Below are 6,313 nucleotides of genomic sequence, written 5' to 3'. Positions count from 1 at the left end.
AAAGCCAGACTGTGAATGTGGAACATACTGTGCTAACTAACGTTAATATCCCAACATAGACTATAACTCTTATAAAGCATCTCAGGTGACTGAACCTTTACTTTCACAACACAATAATGTTCAGAAGTTAACAGCATCTCCAGTTAAAGACACTTACTGTGTGACAGCTCCCGCCGCGGTGTGTGACATGGATCAAAGCTTCATTTCCTGAAACGGCAGGTGAGCGGCAGGACTCCACCTGTGGCTGTGAAACACACAGGGATCAAGGTTCAGCTCCGGTCAGACCATTATCTCTACAGCATACCTGTCAGTTGCTGATATTGTCCTTAACGGATGTGAGTCAGGTGGATTCATTTTGTTTTTGTTGCTCAACCCCTCCCATAAAATGATTTTTTCTTTTATTCTCTTACCTCGCTCTGGTTTCGAGTTTTCACTTTATTCTCCCACAGCCAACATCTTCTTTTAGCTTCTTACACAGTAAAACTGCAAGGACAACAGCTAAGATGGGAAATAAAAGGCAAACCAATAGATAAGAAACTGATTTTTCAAAGTTAGGAAATTAGGAAAGATGAAGCTGAACAAAAACACAACATTGTGTGACATTTAGAGCAGCTTTTGCTGTTCAAGTTCAGAGATTTCTGTGCTTCTCTTTTCCCTGGTTTGAAGTGGGCGAGGCTCAGGTTACCTATGCTTTACCAGGCTTTACCTATATTTAAATCAGAGTCTGATGACAGCGTGTGGTTTGTTTGCTTACAGTCATCTCCACGCCCACAGTCCTCATGAAGCATCAAATGAGTTTTACCTTTGTTAGTGGTGTAATAGAAACTGTAAGTCACTCACCTTATTGTGTTACGTATGCACTGGGGAAAAAATATACTGTGTAATGTTTCCTTGATATTAATGGACGCAATAAAGTGGAAACAAAGGTCTTGCTTAGGAATTCTATGTGCTAAGATGGTTTTGTTGACTGTTAAATTACTAAAACTATATATTCCTTTCTCTCTCTCTCTGAATTGCTGTTTTGATTCTGATGGTATCGATTATTATAAGTGGGCTTTGTTTGCATGAATGAGCTCATTCACAATGACATAACGCTTCATGTAGTGCTGACTACATGAAAACTCAAAATAACATGGACGTCAACAGTGATGAATTTGAAATACTTTTAAAATCAGTTTGAGCATTTTTAATAAGGAAGTGCTTTCAAAAATATATTTTTTATGTGGTCAGTAAGAAACACTATAATGCAAAGACATGTGTTGCTTGTTTTGGGGGGATAAAATAAATAAATTGCAGCTCTGATTTTGAATACAGGACTTCTCTTTGTACTCTTTGAGTAATTTTACACAGATTAATTGCTACTTTTACTTGTTTCTTCCACTGCTGACACTGACTGTCGTGAGTTCATGCATCAACACTGTTATTTGCAAAAGTCAAACGTCTGAGGAGCAGCACTATTCATTTTAATACACAATTCACTCACTCAACTATTACACTGTTGTCCACTGTGGTAGATAGACATGGTTGTGCTCTTTGGACGAGAGGAAAAAGTTGTTAAGCTCCTCACCTCTGAGCGACCCAGACTCAAATCAGGCTTATTTATAGTGTCTGTGTAAACAGGGTCATAGAGGGCAATTTCTTTAAGACAGAGGCATTTATATTCACTGATACTGACTCTGTCTTCCTCATTGAAGTGAGTCCTCCTGACCTTTGACCTCTCTGTGAGGAGAAAATAAGAGATTTAGGCCTACGCTGCCTCTTTAAGCACTGATTGCTTGCTCACTGTATTTTCTTCAGTTGCTTTGATGGTTAATCAGCGAAGACGACGTTTACTTGTTACCGAGACTTCACACTCCTATTGTGAGGCGACAACCTGTGAACCTGTGATAAATCTTGACGAGCGGCAGCGAGATGTCTGCAGCAAGATCATCACCACCAAGGTCATCTCCACAGGCTGCTGCGCTGTCTAAGGAACGTAGTTACTGTGCTTTGTGTTGAGCTGAGCACAATTTCAAACAAAGCTGATAATAACTTAGTGATGTTTTAGATATTTACCACTAGAGGTCACTGTAGGATCATGCTGCACTTTTACAAAACAATCCATTGTACTGATGCAGAAATGGACATTATATAAACGAGTGTCTACATTTTAGTGTTGATTTGTTAACACTGAACAACTTTGTGATAGTTTCCATCATTAATAACTGAAGTGGCTTCATAAAAAAATCTGGTTTAAGGAATATTTGGTGCCATAGGGTTTGCATGAACAAGATTAAAGCAAAAATATAATGTCAGACATCAATGTTACTCCTAGAAAATGAATGTTTTGTTTTTTGTAAATCAAAGTACAAATCTAGAATTCAATATTTTTATCTAGGTGGCAGCACATCAGAGTCATCATCATACAGAATGGCTCCGTGTAATGTTGTGTCTGAGACTGTGGACCTCCCCCTCCCCTCAGACAAACTAAAGACTCTCCTCTCACTTTACACGCTTTGTTTTATCCAATTCCTGCATGACTATGGGATCATGATTACGTCAAATGAAACTCAACAGCTTAATTCTGCTGTTTAACATATCTGACGAAACCAAATAACATAAATAAAGGTCTGTCCTAAGGCTTTTATTAGTTTCTCATTCTGGCGGGAAAACGGAAACTGTAAAGAAAAAAAAAAACTGGGCTAACTTATGTGATCTCTTTTTAAAATATTTTTCCTTCCATTCACTGAGTCCCTGCTGAAGCTTTTAGGAGACCCCCGGAGACCACCACCCCCACCCCTCACGCCCCACTTACTTTGAAAACCTCTGTCTTAATGAATCATTACTGAACGTGTATTAACATGTCAGGCATTAGTTAATGTACAGCAGGGTGTAAACATCTGAGAACACTTTCTTTTTCTTTTGAAAGGTAAAATGGTCCCATTTGTAGTTTGTTTTTTTGTTTGTGCGCATATCTCTTTCTTATTTTTTTTTTTTACATCTGACTTCATGTTTCATTGGCAGTTATTGTATTGTATTTTTTAATATTCTTTCCTCTGCTGCCCACAAAATACAGTCTAGTCCTACTGAATACATCTAAAACGTAATCCATGCTAATTTCATACCGCTTGATTTCAGGGTGCTGTGTTCTCACTCAAGTAGTTTGCAGTTACAATTTTCCAGTGTAAAACCTGGCTATAAATAACAAAAAACCAGTGCAGTGGAGCTGGAGAACTAATTGGCAGATAAAGCACGTCAAAAGGCCTTTAGTGGAACAGCCGCCTGATTAGCAGATCTCATATGATGCAGTGGAGAAGCTGGCAATGTGAGCTGTCTTTCCACTGTTCTGGTTATAAGCTCCTCTGGCCCATAGTCATGGTTTTATGAGGGCAGCCGTATAGTAGGAGCTGGAATGTCTCCCGACACAGCTGGTATTGTATAGGCAGAAGCAAGCAGACAACCATGAAAAACAGGAAGTAGATAGTGGGGGAGGGTCAGCAGCAATAGCACAGTCCTCTTATCCCCTGCATATGGCCCGCAATGGAGGTAATTCAGAGGCCTCCTCTGCTGCGGGAACCCCGTGTCAGGGATCATCAGTCATAAGTCATCATATGTACTTGCACTCGCATTGGCCGCTTGACTGAACCAGCCTATTGTTTTATCTCATTGTTTGCAGCAACAAATTAGTTCCATTCAATTGCACCATTGGTTTGAATGGATAACAAAACTACAATGCAACGCCTCCCGACAAAAAAGGCATGCCTTCAGAGCATGTATTAATCAATTGTGGGATTTGTTTTTGTGTTGTCAGCAGTTGGCTAATCAATGGTTAAATCCGACTAAGGTTTATTGTTACTGAGCTTATTAGGACATGTTGCCACTGGGGCAAGCCTCCGCCCTCTCTCTCATGTAAATGACTGTTAAAGGCAGGTCATGGGCACGCCCCTCCTCCAGACTGCAACACGGTGACTGCGTGCTGCTGAGTGCACAAATACAACGCAACATCTTACTTTTAAAACACATTTATCAGTCTCCTTTTTTTCTATTTATAGTTAAACAAGTAATAATTATTATTTCTGAGAGCAAAATGTATCTAACCTGTGCACATAAACTAGAAAAAAATCGGGAGAAATAGAGATATGTAATTTAGATACAGGACTATAACATTGTTTTTTATTAGAAAAGTACAATAGTGTAGTTTGTATTTGGTTTTGACACCCTCCTGAGAGTCAGCTATTCTAATAAGACATTGCAAACATGCAGATTACTGCTTTTGGAGTGGTTGCACAAAGGGCCTGTGCAGTTTCTATATGCAGTGTTATGCAAACTATCTAACTAACACCAGTCTATGTGGACTCTATGTGGCTTTAAGTTGTGGTGGTAGTGCCCGAGCCCCTCTCACACAAACTGGTGTAATCTGGTTTTACCCGCGGCTCCATATGGGAAGGCCGCCATTTGCTGCATGGGAGAAATCCACTTAAGAAAGAGGGAGAGGCAGAGACTCAGCTTTTCCTTTACATGCAGCTGATCCACTCCCAGTCATGTCTGTCACCTCTGTGCACACGCTGACGGTGTAGTTAGTTAAACGTATATTTGTTACAGCCGGTCCTGGTTTAAAGGACCGACCCGGCAGCACATACAGTAGCTGCTATGGGAAATTGCGTGCGAATAAAAGAGTGATTGAGACGATAGATGAACAAGTTGCCGTCTGTCAAAGGAGCTTTGGATGAGGTCACCTTTACCTTCATCCTGTCACCTTCCTCTGAGGATTATACCAGTGTCTCTGTTCCAGTGACCTGTGAGACAACTCAGTGGTGGACAGTATTATATTCTTTATTTAAAGTCAAGTGACTTCTCAGAGCGATTTTCTTTTACCGTGATCCAGAGAGAAATTAATTAAAATTAACAAAAGAAAAAATAAAATAAAATAAAAATGGTAACTTTCTATTGGTTAAAACAATATTTTCCAGATAATTAACATTTGTAGGACTACCAACGGTCTGCCCCGCTCCGCTCCTCCCTCTCTTTCTCTCCTCCCAGTATTCAGACAAATCGAGAGGGAAAACCAGAGGAGGGAAAGAGAGCAACAGGCAGCAGCTGTGATGGAAGGGCTCCTCCATATAACACACAACCGCATTGTTACCCGACACCTTCCTAATGCTTCTTTCTCTCCTCCTGCCTTTCCTTTGTTTTCTTCCCTCCCTCTATCATATATACACAGTATATACAGTACATACATGTATACAGTTGAGACTCTAACTGTAGCACATTCTTCAACAGGCCCGTTCGTCCGTCTGGTAAAGCCAGTTGAACAGACTTTGCGAGTTGCTTTCCTGTTCAGATGTGAGAGATCTTTCAGTATCATACAGAACAGGTTTATAATGTTTGTACTTTTATCTCAGCGGCCTGGCTGCACCCTGTTCTTCCATTTTGAAAGTTGCCTGCCATAAAGGAAAAACAGGTTGTGTTGTTAGCACACGGTTGTTCTGAGCACAAAGTAGATCATTGTTGCTGTCCTACTCGCGCCTGCTTGGTGCAGCAGCTCAGCTTCCTATGCACATTTCTTTCATGTCTGATATTTATTTTACCATAAAAAAGCATTAGCCTATGTTATGCAACTTTCTACAGTACTACTGTATCTAACTAGGTAAGTGGTAGAAGTGGTGGTATTTACATTTTCCCATGTGTTTTTGGGTATGTAATTAATAAAAATGCATCATATTATAGCTAATTCTATATTATGTACATTAAGTTTTAACACTTTTAATATGCAGTATATGGAATAAAATGCAGCTATAAACAGATAACAGACAATTTGAACGTGAATGAATACAGTATTTGTGTATGATTATGATGATTCCTAAACTGTGTTTATTACACTTTTCATCTGTGCATACACCAGCCTTCAGGGCTATAGTTGTTTTCCAACACAGTAACAGACAATAAGCAGCGTCTGCAGTGACACAAATGTGGAGAAGTAGCTACGAAGTGGCTTAGGAATCTACACACACCTCAAACATGTATTTGCGGTACTCTCCACCACTATAATAATATTGTCACTCAGACTTTCATTCCAACCATACCGTAGTCTGTTTACATCCCTAGTTGTACATGTATAAATATGAAGGCCTGTCTTTTCATCAGCTTCAGGATATTGTCTAACAGTTCTTTGACATAAAGCCCTAAAAGACACGTATATCCAATATACAGTATCCCAAAGCCACAGTTCTCTCTCTCTCTGTGTGTCACATATTTGCATTGCTAACCAAATCTTTGCGCTTTTTTATATAGTAAGCCTGGGATATCTTTCAGTTTGGATTATTTTAAAATGTGT

This window comes from Trachurus japonicus, chromosome 14 (assembly GCF_045865225.1).
Source record: "Trachurus japonicus isolate A0001 chromosome 14, Traja_1.0".
Taxonomy (NCBI): Eukaryota; Metazoa; Chordata; class Actinopteri; order Carangiformes; family Carangidae; genus Trachurus; species Trachurus japonicus.
Note: the sequence above shows the minus strand (reverse complement) of the source record.